This window comes from Rutidosis leptorrhynchoides, chromosome 11 (assembly GCF_046630445.1).
Source record: "Rutidosis leptorrhynchoides isolate AG116_Rl617_1_P2 chromosome 11, CSIRO_AGI_Rlap_v1, whole genome shotgun sequence".
NCBI lineage: Eukaryota > Viridiplantae > Streptophyta > Magnoliopsida > Asterales > Asteraceae > Rutidosis > Rutidosis leptorrhynchoides.
In genome coordinates this window covers 56,479,499-56,492,917 of record NC_092343.1, presented here as the reverse complement: position 1 = coordinate 56,492,917, position 13,419 = coordinate 56,479,499, and the positions used below count along the sequence as shown (strand labels likewise).

The window sequence follows — 13,419 nt, the reverse complement described above, 5'->3', positions numbered from 1 at the left end:
TTTAAACTTAATCTTTATATGAAATCGACACGATAAGCAAAGTCTGCAATGTTGAAGTCTTAAAAACTTTGAACTGTGTTCATGTATACATTTGACCATCGACCGTTCCCGACGATTCACGAACAGTAGTTTATGATTAGATGTGAATATATATATATATATATATATATATATATATATATATATATATATATATATATATATAATAAATCACTAACAAAGTAATAAAAGATATACTCCGAGTTTATTTATTTCAATATATAACTAATATAGCTACTTGGTATCTATAACAAAATAATATATTTAGTAAATATTATATATACATGTATATGTATATGATGTCCATACATAATTAATATTATATGTATGTTGTATTTTATATGAAACATTTAAATAATAAATATTCAATTTATGTTATTACATGATAATTAAATATTACATAAATAGTAAATGATAATATTAATATATTAAATATAATTACAAGTTAAGAATATAGTTGTTATTATAAAATTTTCATTTCTTTCATTATTATTATTAGTATTAATATCAAATTTAGTAATATTAATATTATTATTATTATTATGATTACAATTATAATTTTAATGTTATGATTTTTTTTTGTTTTTTTAATAGAGATTTTAAATATAAATACTATTATAAGAATGATAAAATTATAATTAAATTGTAATTCAAATATTATTAGTTATCAATATTATTAATTATTATTAAACTTATTAAAAATTAGCATTTTGGTTATTAATAATATCATCATATTAATATTATTATTGTTTTAGATTTATTATTATTATTAATATCTTATCAATAATTTTATTGTTATTATTAAAATAAATTATTATTAATTAGTATTATTACTAATTCACTTATTAGTTATTAATATTATAAAAAATATAAAATCACGAAAGAATCAGAATCAGATACATGTCTCCATCTTTCTGTAGTTAATTTTTTTCTTTCTTTCTCTATTTAGTACCAATCAATAACAGTAATCTTATACAGATAATTGAATTTGTTAGACATCATTTTCATACTTTTGTATATTTTTGTTTTTTTCTCCTTAGATATGTCGACTCATAGGAAATCCTTATATCAATCGAGCAAAGGCCAACCTTACATCAACTATCACGTTCCCTCTCTCTCTAACTATCTCTCTCTCATACTCTTATTCGAAGAACCACCATCAAGGCTATCATTTTTCTTTTTTGGAACCAGAAACAACCAGCACTTAATAATCACCATATCTGCTATGCTATTTCTGTCTTCTTCGACCATGCATCATAACCAAACCAAAAACCACCACCATAACCATTACACCATTATAACCGTCACCACCTCGCCATTACTCTCTCACATCTTCTCTCCTTGAACCAAGAACTATGAACAAATATATAATCACTCGAGTTTAGTTTGCAACCTCAATAACGAACCCATCTACTGCTACTTGGTCGATTAAACTGCTGTTATTCCGTTCGAGTTTGCTATTCAGGTTTAAATCACGAAAATCCTCACACATACACCCATCGAATTAAATTGTTGCTACCACTGCTTTTCCTCCTATCTTCTTCTTTAATTTTTATGTATCTGATTCTATTTTGTTGCCAAGACCACAACCCAAACCAACCGAAAATCACTTCATTACCACCGTGAAAACTACGATGTAAACTGATGCTACTCTATTCTTTTCGAATCCAGTTACTCGCCTTCTTCTGTTTTCCTGTGTTAAAAAAATGATGAAGAGATGATTAATGATGGTGACGGTTTGATGCAAGGTATATGAAAATAATATTAATAAGAGTACGAACGTGTAAAGTGATGTTGAGATAATTGCAATTATGATGAACTAGAACCCCACATGTCATTCCTTTCACAAATATCCAAATTTCAACGTACACATGTATTTAAAATTGAAGTGTGGCCATACCAAAGTGAGACTCCTTTATGATGCACTATATTTTTTTATGATGATGTAGTTTTAGTGGAAGATGAAAGCAATAATGGAATTATTAATGTTAAGTGATGAGTTTGCTTTACATCTCGATCTCATTGTCTACTTGATTAATCACCTGCCAAGTTCCTTAATTAGATTTGTGGGTTTGTAGATCATATTCCTTAGTAGGCTTATCATATCGTTGGGCTTTTGGTTATGACATTGGGCCGAGAATAGTAGGTTAAGTAGAATATAAACGGGAATTAAAACAGAAAATATTAAGTAGAGGAATGGTTAGGGGCGTGGGAGTTGAAAAGGAGGTCGTGGGTTCGAAACTAGGCTTAGGCGAATGCGTATATTATTTTTTTTACGATGGAAGCTGGACTGATTATGCTATTGGGCCGTATTTATTCTTGGGCCGAGATCCTTAATCTGTTTCTGTTGGGCTAGCTTGCTGTTTAACGATTAAGGGTAATGCTTGATGACTCTATGATTATGATATGAAGATTAAATAAGGGTGATGCATTGAAAGATAATGTTGAGGTTAATGATAAGCGGTTCATATATGTATATATTTTTACACGCGAGATAACTCAAGAAAAAAATGATCGGTCCAACGATTAGAATTGTTTGGTGAGTATTCAAGAGGTCGTGGGTTCGAGCCCGTGCATGGGTAGTTATTTCTTTTTGGGAGCTTTTCTTGTGAGGTAGTATTTATTATTATTATTATTATTATTATTATTATTATTATTATTATTATTATTATTAAACTAACACTAAATATTAAATTATGATTATTATCATCATTAGTATTAATAGGATTAAAAAGATTATTATTATTATTTTTATTATTTTTATTATTATCATTATTATTATGATTATTATTATTATTATTATTATTATTATTATTATTATTATTATTATTATTATTATTATTATTATTATTATTATTATTATTATTATTATTATTATTATTATTATTATTATTATTATTATTATTATTATTATTATTATGTTAGGTTTAAAAATAAAATTTAGTTTTAAGTTTATGATTTAAAATAGGATAAGTATATGATTATGATTATTAAGAAAAAGTATAATTAAATTTATGTTAAATACCTATTATTATTTTTTTGAAAATTATTAATATTATTATTATTAAGACTATTATTATTATTAATAAGTATATTACTAATAATATATAAATTCGTTCGATTACGATTATATGTGTTAATGTATATATAAATAATATAGGTTCGTGAATCCGAGGTCAACCCTACACTTGTTTAAAGACGTCATATGTATTTTTACTACAAAATACAGTATGGTGAGTTTCATTTGCTCCCTTTTTAAAAGCTTTTGCAATATATATTTTTGGTACTGAGAATACATGCGCTGCTTTTATAAATGCTTTACGAAATAGACACAAGTGATCGAAACTACATTCTATGGTTGGATTATTAAACCGAATATGCCCCTTTTTAGTCTGGTAATCTAAGAATTAGGGAACAGACACCCAAATTGACGCGAATCCTAAAGATGGATCTATCGGGCCCAACAAGCCCCATCCAAAGTACTGGATGCTTTAGTACTTCGAAATTTATATCATGTCCGAAGGAGGATCCCGGAATGATGGGGATATTCTTATATGCATATTGTGAATGTCGGTTACCAGGTGTTCAATCCATATGAATGATTATTTTTGTCTCTATGCATGGGACGTATATTTATGAGAATTGAAAATCTTGTGGTCTATTAAAATGATGAAAATGTTTATTTATGTTAAACTAATGAACTCACCAACCTTTTGGTTGACACTTGAAAGCATGTTTATTCTCAGGTACGAAAGAAATCTTTCGCTGTGCATTTGCTCATTTTAGAAACATTACTTGGAGTTATTCATGGCATATTTCAAAAGACGTTGCATTCGAGTCGTCGAGTTCATCAAGATTATTATTAAGTCAATTATAGTTGGATATATTCTGAAATGGTATGCATGCCGTCAATTTTCGTTGTAAAGAAAAATTGTCTTTTAAAATTGAATGCAATGTTTGTAAAAGGTATCATATAGAGGTCAAATACCTCGCGATGTAATCAACTGTTGTGAATCGTTTATAATCGGTATGGACTTCGTCCGGATGGATTAGGACGGGTCTTTACAGTTGGTATCAGAGATTCTAAGAATTAGGGAACAGACACCCTAATTGACGCGAATCCTAAAGACAGATCTATCGGGCCCAACAAGCCCCATCCAAAGTACCGGATGCTTTAGTACTTCGAAATTTATATCATGTCCGAAGGAGGATCCTGGAATGATGGGGATATTCTTATATGCATATTGTGAATGTCGGTTACCAGGTGTTCAATCCATATGAATGATTATTTTTGTCTCTATGCATGGGACGTATATTTATGAGAAATGAAAATCTTGTGGTCTATTAAAATGATGAAAATGTTTATTTATGTTAAACTAATGAACTCACCAACCTTTTGGTTGACACTTGAAAGCATGTTTATTATCAGGTACGAAAGAAATCTTCCGCTGTGCATTTGCTCATTTTAGAAACATTACTTGGAGTCATTCATGGCATATTTCAAAAGACGTTGCATTCGAGTCGTCGAGTTCATCAAGATTATTATTAAGTCAATTATAGTTGGATATATTCTGAAATGGTATGCATGCCGTCAATTTTCGTTGTAAAGAAAAATTGACTTTTAAAATTGAATGCAATGTTTGTAAAAGGTATCATATAGAGGTCAAATACCTCGCTATGTAATCAGCTGTTGTGAATCGTTTATAATCGGTATGGACTTTGTCCGGATGGATTAGGACGGGTCTTTACAGTTGGTATCAGAGTGGTGGTCTTAGTGAACCAGGTCTGCATTAGTGAGTCTAACTGATAAGTTGTTAGGATGCATTAGTGAGTCTGGACTTCGACCGTGTCTACATGTCAAAAGTTTTGCTTATCATTTCGTGTCGGAAATCATCTTCTTATCATTCTTAGGAAATTACCTGCTTATCAGTCTTAGTTTAGACATGTCTTACTGCCTCTCTTGCATAGACAGTGTATAGATAAATTCATATCTTAGCGTATCTGTTATTGTTAACTTTACCTAACATATTCCGTAGATTCCTCAGTAACTTACGGGATTTTTGTATTATATATGCATATGTAAATTATGTATTACAGGGTACTAATCTACATCCTATAATCTATTTCTTGTCAAAAATCCTTCATCTGATCGTACGAGATGAATCCCATAATCAATTCGAGTCCCTCAGATTTCGATAGCTATTCCAATAGTTATTCCGACAGCTATTTCGACATGGATATTCACCTAAGCTCTGAAGGCGGAGTCACCAGAATGAATCAATCAATCAGCCATCCCCAATTCATCTGATGGGTTCGTAGTCGACTTAATAAATGGAGACGCGAAGAAGGCGATCCCTTCCACCAACCGAATACACCTCTTGGTGAAGAACCTGAAGCACTTACCGGTGAACCTATCTGAAACACCATTTTCAGCCTCATTTCTAGAGTAGCTCGACACGATTATATTCTATCCACAATTCTAAACCTTATTTATCCGCTCGTTCCGACCGACAATCCAACCGGAATAATAGAAGAAGTCAACGAACTTCGCGCTCGTGTAATCAATTTGGAGAATATGGTGCAAAACCTACCAGCTTCAACAACAGCACCGACAACACCAGTACTACCAACAACAACATCCACAGTACAAGCCTCAACACTACATGTCTCAAACTCTCAGTCTGTACCTCCAGCATAACCATCATACTACATGATGTCCTACATCGATTATCTTCGTTCTACATGACGTTCTACCTCCTTTATCTTCGTTCGACATGGCGAATATGTAATCTCTAAAGTTTTAGAGATTATTTATTCTAGTTCCAACCGAAAACTAAATGAGTTTAATATTATGTTAACTCATTAAATCCATGATTACATATGAAGAAAAAATATATGTATATATATTTTTTCATAAAGACTGTAATTAAAAATTCTTTTGTACAAACTGTTAATGGTGAAAATATTTTAACAGGTAGGTAATACCCGAGGAATATTTAGATTTCACTTTAACAAGTTATACTATACATCCTTCGAATCTGATTCAACAGTCATTTACTATCCTATTTACAACAACCGATATACGTATCCGTTCACCAAATAATAACTATTTTCATTCAAATTCAATTTCATATTTGGATTTTGACCTATCAGAATCCAACAAGTGGCATAATGAAGAAATAATGGACACAATAAAAATTGATTTAGAAACAGACTAATTAACAATATGAAATTTTGTTAAGAAATCACGCTAACAAGATCCTAGCTAACTGTTAATTCCGTATTACATTTTATTTATCGCAATTTATTTATCGTAATTTATTTATCGCATTTTATTTAATGATCGCAATTTACATTCTCGCAATTTTATTATCGTCATTTATTTTCTGTTATTTATTTTACGCACTTTAAACATCGGGACACGTATACAAGGTTTTGACATATCATATCGACGCATTTACATATATTATTTGGAATAACCATAGACACTCTATATGCAGTAATAATTGAGTTCTCTATACAGGGTTGAGGTTGATTCTATAATAATATATATAATTTGAGTTGTGATCGAGTCTGAGACGTATACGGGTCACGACACGTATTAATTAATTCGAATATTATATATTAAACTATAAATAAATTATTGGACTGTCAACTGTGGACTATCGACTGAGGACTAATAACATTGGACAATTAAAATGAATTAAAATGTCGATTATAACATATGAAACTAAATAATTCTTCAAGTTTGCCACTTGGTTTCATCTTAAACCTCATTTGTATCTTGACAATTATAATCTGCGTTCAAACCTTTCATAATTCTTGAAAACACCTCAATCGAGAGGATGAACCAACCGCACTTCATCTACGGAAGAAAATATTGATACATATAGTTATGCCTCCGAAAACACTCGGAACCTGAGTAAACATTTAACACGTATCTGTGCTAACTCCTTTGGCATTGTTATTACTGAAAATAACATTGCACTTCCTTTTCAAAATAGCCAGTTTTGTCACAGCTTTAGCAAGTCAACTTCGACTTTTCATCCGAATTGGTCTTATTATAACCTTGATAAATAAGTTTGCCTTTCGTCATCGTTACCGGGGAACCGTTTATATTCCACCACATTAGCAGTAAACTTACCCGCTGATGATGTAGCGTGAGGGTACGAAATAGTATTATTTTTAATACAAAATACTACAAAATATGACACAAGTTTTATTAATTTACGGATGGGATATACCTAAACCTTGCTACAACACTATAGGCAGTGTACCTAATCGTAGAGTAGTGTAGTTTTTAGTAAGTCCGGTTCGTTCCACAGGGAGCTGGTGAAGTTAACGCTATATTATTAAGTTTATTTGTAAAAATATATATATAAATAAGTAGTAGTATTATTATAAAATGGGGGTTTTACCGTTTAATGACCGGTTTGTCGATTTTAAGCGTAAAAATAAATGACAAAAATTAAAGTGCGTAAAATAAATTGCGATAAATAAAATGACAGAAAATAAAATTGCGAGTAATAAAATGACAGTAAATAAAGATACGATGAGAAATATAATAAAAGAATTATGCTTATTTAAACTTCCGTAATCATGATGTTTGACGTGTTGATTTTAATTTATTACCATGGGTTAATTGTCCTTTATCCTGGTTTATTTGATACATCTATCTGGTTTTTGTCCATAATAGTCCATCGGTCATAAATATAAAGTGCGAGTATCCTCGTCAAATTACCCTTATACCCGAAGTCAAATATTCCAACTGATCAAGGATTTAAACTGTGACGCAGTTATCACTTCTGTCAACAATTACACCAGTTATCACTGTATGTAATCCACCCCTGTTTTAATTAGTTTATGAATATTAATTCATCCACTTGATCAGAATGAATAATCAATTACCCAACCCAATTGATTAATTAAATGATTATAACAGATTCCATATGAACATCACTAAATAGGACAACCATAATCATTATTAATTATTAGGTTAATTAATTTGAAGATAGGTTCGACAGACTCCAATGAGTTGTCACTCAATTAGACAATACCCCCCATCTATTAATAGTCAATAGTTCAATTTCCACAAGTGTCGGTCTTTTGCCCAAACCTTAATTATGGTACAAAGCCCAATTACCCAATTTTAGTAATTAGCCCAACATCATGATTACTTCGTTTTAAATAAGCATAATAATAACTTAGCTACGAGACATTAATGTAAAAAGGTTGAACATAACTTACAATGATTAAAAATAGCGTAGCGTTACACGGACAGAATTTCGACTTACACACTCAAACGATCTCTATCATAAATCTTATTATTATCATAATTTAAACTTAAAATTAAGATTATTGTTATATCTTATTACATTAACAATAGAGATTTTTAGATATTGATATTGATAATAGATATTGGATCGGTAGAAAGATGATAGAAAAAAAAAATGATCGAAAAAGGTTCTCCTCCATTGAAATTACATAGATCGTTATATAGCGAAATTAGAAATTGAATTTTCATTTACGACCCCTGAACTATGCTCAATTAACAACTTTTTATTATTTAATATTATTCTTATTATGAATTATTTAAATATTATATTTTATTCTTGTGCATAGTTGACTCGTAATTTTTACACCGTTGCGTCGAGCGCTGAAAGTTGGTTCATGCCCCAGTTCCGGATTTTCGAACGTCCTTTCGTACAATTTTATATCGTGTACTTTGCGTTTTGTAACTTGTACTCTTGTCATTTTTAGACGTTCTTCATCAATAATTTGAACCTTCTTGATTGTATCTTGTACTTTTTAGCTTTTTGGACCTTTGCGTCTTCAAATCTTCGTTTTTGCCTTTTGTCTTCGCACTTATTTAAAATAAACGAATATTACTCGAAAATGGAACAATTGCAACTAAAATCTTGTCTTTCTTGGGGGATTTTGCTATGAAATATATGTTCCTTTTTAGCCTTATCAATATCCCCACACTTGAGCGTTGCTTGTCCTCAAGCAATACAGTCTTGAAATAATATAATACATCACACGAATCACTTCTTTATTCTTCACACTTTGTACATCAGTGATTTTGATAGAGCGGTATAAACAATGATATTAACAATAGAACCATGGTTAAAGGTGGGTGTGTCATCCACAGTTGCCTTGGGTTTAGGTCAACGACACTTGCAATCAAATAGCCGATTTACTTTCGGTTTCCAAAGCAAAGTGCACATTTGAAAGGCGGTTTACAGTCCCACATGACTATAAAAATGTAGATCCTTTAGGAAATTAGATCTTTATGAAAACATTTGATCTTTTAAAAATTCAAGCTAGATTTTACCCTAGACAAGTTTTCTGATTTGACCCACCATCGGTGTTGCAAAATATATTTGTGGATCAATATTTTGGCTAAAAACATTTAGGTTCGTGTAATCCACTGCTATCCCGGTATCGGAAAGCACACATCCAGTTTACTTGTTCCGTATATTACCTTTCGGTAAACTACCGTCCGGTTGTAAAGGAAAGCGATGAACAAGAAACTGTTAAGGCAATGTCCCGTGACATGCATTTGATTATGGTCTTTTAACGTGTCGGATGTTAGAACTATCCTTGGTAGGAGCGATAGTAAAGATCATCCTATGATTTTTCGGTCTGGCACAAGGTCCTGTCTCCGACCATGCTATGCAACCACCGTTCTTACGGTTGACACCCGATTTGGTTCAGGTGACCTAATGAATTCCAGGTGAATTCCTAGAATTTTACGTTCAATGGTAATGAACGCATTGAAAATGGGTTTTCAGAAAACAAATCGATTTGTATTTTTGATCAAAATATTTTCTCGTTCAAGCTCGAGTTTAGATATCATTGAATTCCATGAGTTTGAATTCTCAATCTTTAAGGTCAATCTCTAGGATTGAGTAATATCAGTCTTAAAAGCTGATTTTTAATCTTTAAGGAGATTATCCTTTCTGGGGATCTGATTCATTAGTCTTATCAAGCTAATTTGCACGGTGCCCTCCCCATTTTACAAGACAGACCCTCTCATGGTTAGGATAAGTCTGACCACTTGGCGACCCTGTTTGATGCTGAGGTCCGTGGATTTCCTGCTGATTTTAGTGATGACTTTTCTAGGTTTTTCGTCAACCTACAGCTGGTCTGGACGACAACTTCATGACCTAAATCAAGAAGCGCGTTTCTTTTTCGGAAGACTTTACTTCCTTTTAATGATGGAATTGATTCATCGTGTAGATCCATCTTTCTTTCAAAAGTATTATAGTAAATCGGGTAAAACTGATTAGTATCATCCAAAACAAAAGTACCTGCAATAATCTTGTACAAAAATATGTGATAGATAGTTTTTAATTGAATAACTTGGTACATTCTCCCCACACTTAGTTTCTTTCTTTGCCTTTTTATTCTCCTTTATTCCATTTTAAATGAATTCAAGCATTTTAGGTTGTTTCTCAATTTATGTCCTTTCCGATAATTTCGGTATTATCACCTAGTTTTCACCGTTCATAAATATGTATAAACATGATTTTGACTTCATTTAATTGAAAATTTTTCAAATTTTCACAAAATTTGGCAAATAAACCAAGTATAAACCTGAGAGAATTTATAACCCTTCCCCACACTTAAGATCATGCAATGCCCTCATTTGCATGAAATCAGACTATAATTTAAATTCATGAGGGTGATTAGCGTAGAAAAGTGATTAAAAATACCGAGTTTGTAATTACAAAGCTCGTCGAATGATAGATGGCGCCTCATCGTTCATTCCTTCATTTGTTATATCACATTTGTTGTTTTGTGTCTTGTCGTCAAAATTAGTACCTTTTGCTGAACTTAATGACAGTCTTTGAAAGTGCGCTGTTTTACCCTATTTTGTACATAACATAGAACACAAACATATATATACATATTTTTGAAGTTTGGTATATAACCCCACTTTTCAAAAATTTATAAAGTATAATATTTTTGGCATACTTTAAATCAATAAAATTAAAAATAATGATAACAAAATTTGTCGCCCCGCCCTCGGGTAAAGTAATTTCGGCTTAATGACCTAGTCTTCAACTCACGACGAATTTTAGAAATCATTTTTTTCAACTTAATGAATTAAAGTAAATTTTGTTTTTTTAAAATTCACACAAAACTTAAAAGCATATTAATTTCATATAAGACCTACAAAATAAAAATTCAGAATGGAGGGAGAAAACTAGTTCTTTAGTGTCTGCTAGCGGAAAAGACCAATCGGGTTCCATTCTCGGAACTACACGAGAACAGAACAACTAACTCTAGATAGCATTTTCTTTTTAGAACATTTGAATCTCCCCACACTTAGGTAGCCGTGGTGTCAAAATTGTGATTAACTTCATCGTTAATTTCTCTTGTTCCATAATCAACTTGCATATCCGTGACTTTTTCTTTAAGCCATTGGTCGGATTCCTGTGTAATATCCACAATTTCAACTAGTTTCTCCTTTTCTTTAGGTGATAGATTGGATACTAACCGGTTACATAACTTAAAGTTCCCCTTGGTTCTAGCATCGCGAATCCGTTTAATAAGTTTCTTCATTGAACTATTAATAACGGGATCATTTAATTTCGTATCAACAACGGGGTTCTTTGTTATCATGTCATCATTAGGTGTTACTTCATTTTCCCCACACTTAGGCGTTTCATTATTGCTAAGTATTACCGTTGGAGTTGGTAAAACCACATGGTTCTTACCAATTGTTTTTACTGGTTCAACGGTTTTGGCTGGTGGAGATTTAGACTTTCGAATCATAAAGGTGATCGATTTGTCACCACTTTTAAGTGTCATTCTTCCATTTCCTACATCAAATAACGCCTTGGTGGACGCTAAGAATGGCCGACCTAAAATTAGAGGAATGTTTGGGTCCTCTTCTATGTCAATGACAATAAATTCGACTAGAAAGGTTAAATTGCCTACTTGAACGGGTAGGTTGTCAGCAATTCCAACTGGGTGCTTAATGGTTTGATCAAAGAGTCGAACACTCATATCCGTTGGACTTAACTTACCTACACCTAATCTCTTATATAAGGAAAGAGGCATAACACTTACGCTTGCACCTAAATCTGCTAGTGCATCATACATGACATAATCACTAAGTAGACAAGGAACAATAAATTCACCCGGATCACCTACCCTAGGTGGAGGTTTTGGTGGAACTGTATTCACCGGGTTTACTTCTACGGCTTTTGTTTCTTGTACTTTCTTATTCTTTTTCTTCTTCTTCTTTCCAGAAGTATCACAATCTTTATTACTTATTACTTGCTCATATTCAACTCCTTTTCTTGGAAACGGGATGGGTGGTTTGTATGGTGCCACCACTGGCTTTACATACTCGGGTGGTGGTGGTGTAACTTCTTCATTGTTACTCTCATCTAAAACCTTCCCATCTTCTGGTGCTGGTTTTTCAGAATTCGTTGAAACCATATTAACATTCTCATTCCGAGGATTTACTTCAGTATTACTCGGTAGCTTTCCTTGTTCCCTCTCACTCATCATGCTAGCAAGAGTACCTACGTGTTTTTCTAGATTCAAAATGGAAGCTTGTTGAGTTCTTAATGACTGATCAAATCTCTCGTTCGTTTGGGTTTGAGATGTAATGAATTGTGTTTGAGATTCAATCAGCTTTGCCATCATTTCTTCTAGATTTGGCTTTTTCTCTTTGGGTTGTTGTGGTGGTTTATACAAGCTAGGTCTTTGTTGATTGAAAGTGTTGTTTTGAGTCGGTTGGTTATTCGGACCTTGTTGGTTATACCAGTTATTTTCGGGTCCTTTTGGATTGTAAAGAATGTTTTGATTTCGATTTAAGTTTAGCCTTGGCGGTTGATAATTATTTTGATAATTATTTCCCGGCCTTTGGTTCATATAGGAAACATTCTCTCGTTGTTCCATCGTTGGTTCAATGTGACAATCTTTCAATAAGTGTGGTCCACCGCATTGCTCACAACTGATTCGTATTGCGTGAATATCTTTATTCATCTTTTCCATTCGTCTTTCGAAAGCATCTATTTTTGCGAAAACGGAATCAAAGTCATGGCTAGAATCGGCTCTAGCCGCTTTAGATGATCGAAAGATATCTTTTTCTTGGTGCCACTCATGCGAGTGGGAGGCTGTGTTATCAATAATTTTGTAAGCTTCAGTTGCGGTTTTCTTCATAATGGAACCACCAACTGTTATGTCGATGTCTTTTCGTGTAGCAACGTTGACACCTTGGTAGAATATTTGTACTATTTGGTAAGTGTCTAAACCGTGTTGAGGACATCCTCTCAACATCCTTCCGAATCTTGTCCACGCCTCATATAATGTTTCATTTGGCTTTTGTTTGAACGTAACAATTTCTCCTTGAAGTCT

General features: G+C 32.3%; 1 non-coding gene across 1 annotated transcript; it reads left to right on the top strand.

Moving 5' to 3' along the window:
- Positions 1 to 13,312: 13,312 nt before the first annotated feature.
- Positions 13,313 to 13,419, top strand: LOC139879205 (small nucleolar RNA R71). The gene has a single exon (XR_011770059.1). It is a non-coding gene; the product is annotated as a small nucleolar RNA R71 (small nucleolar RNA).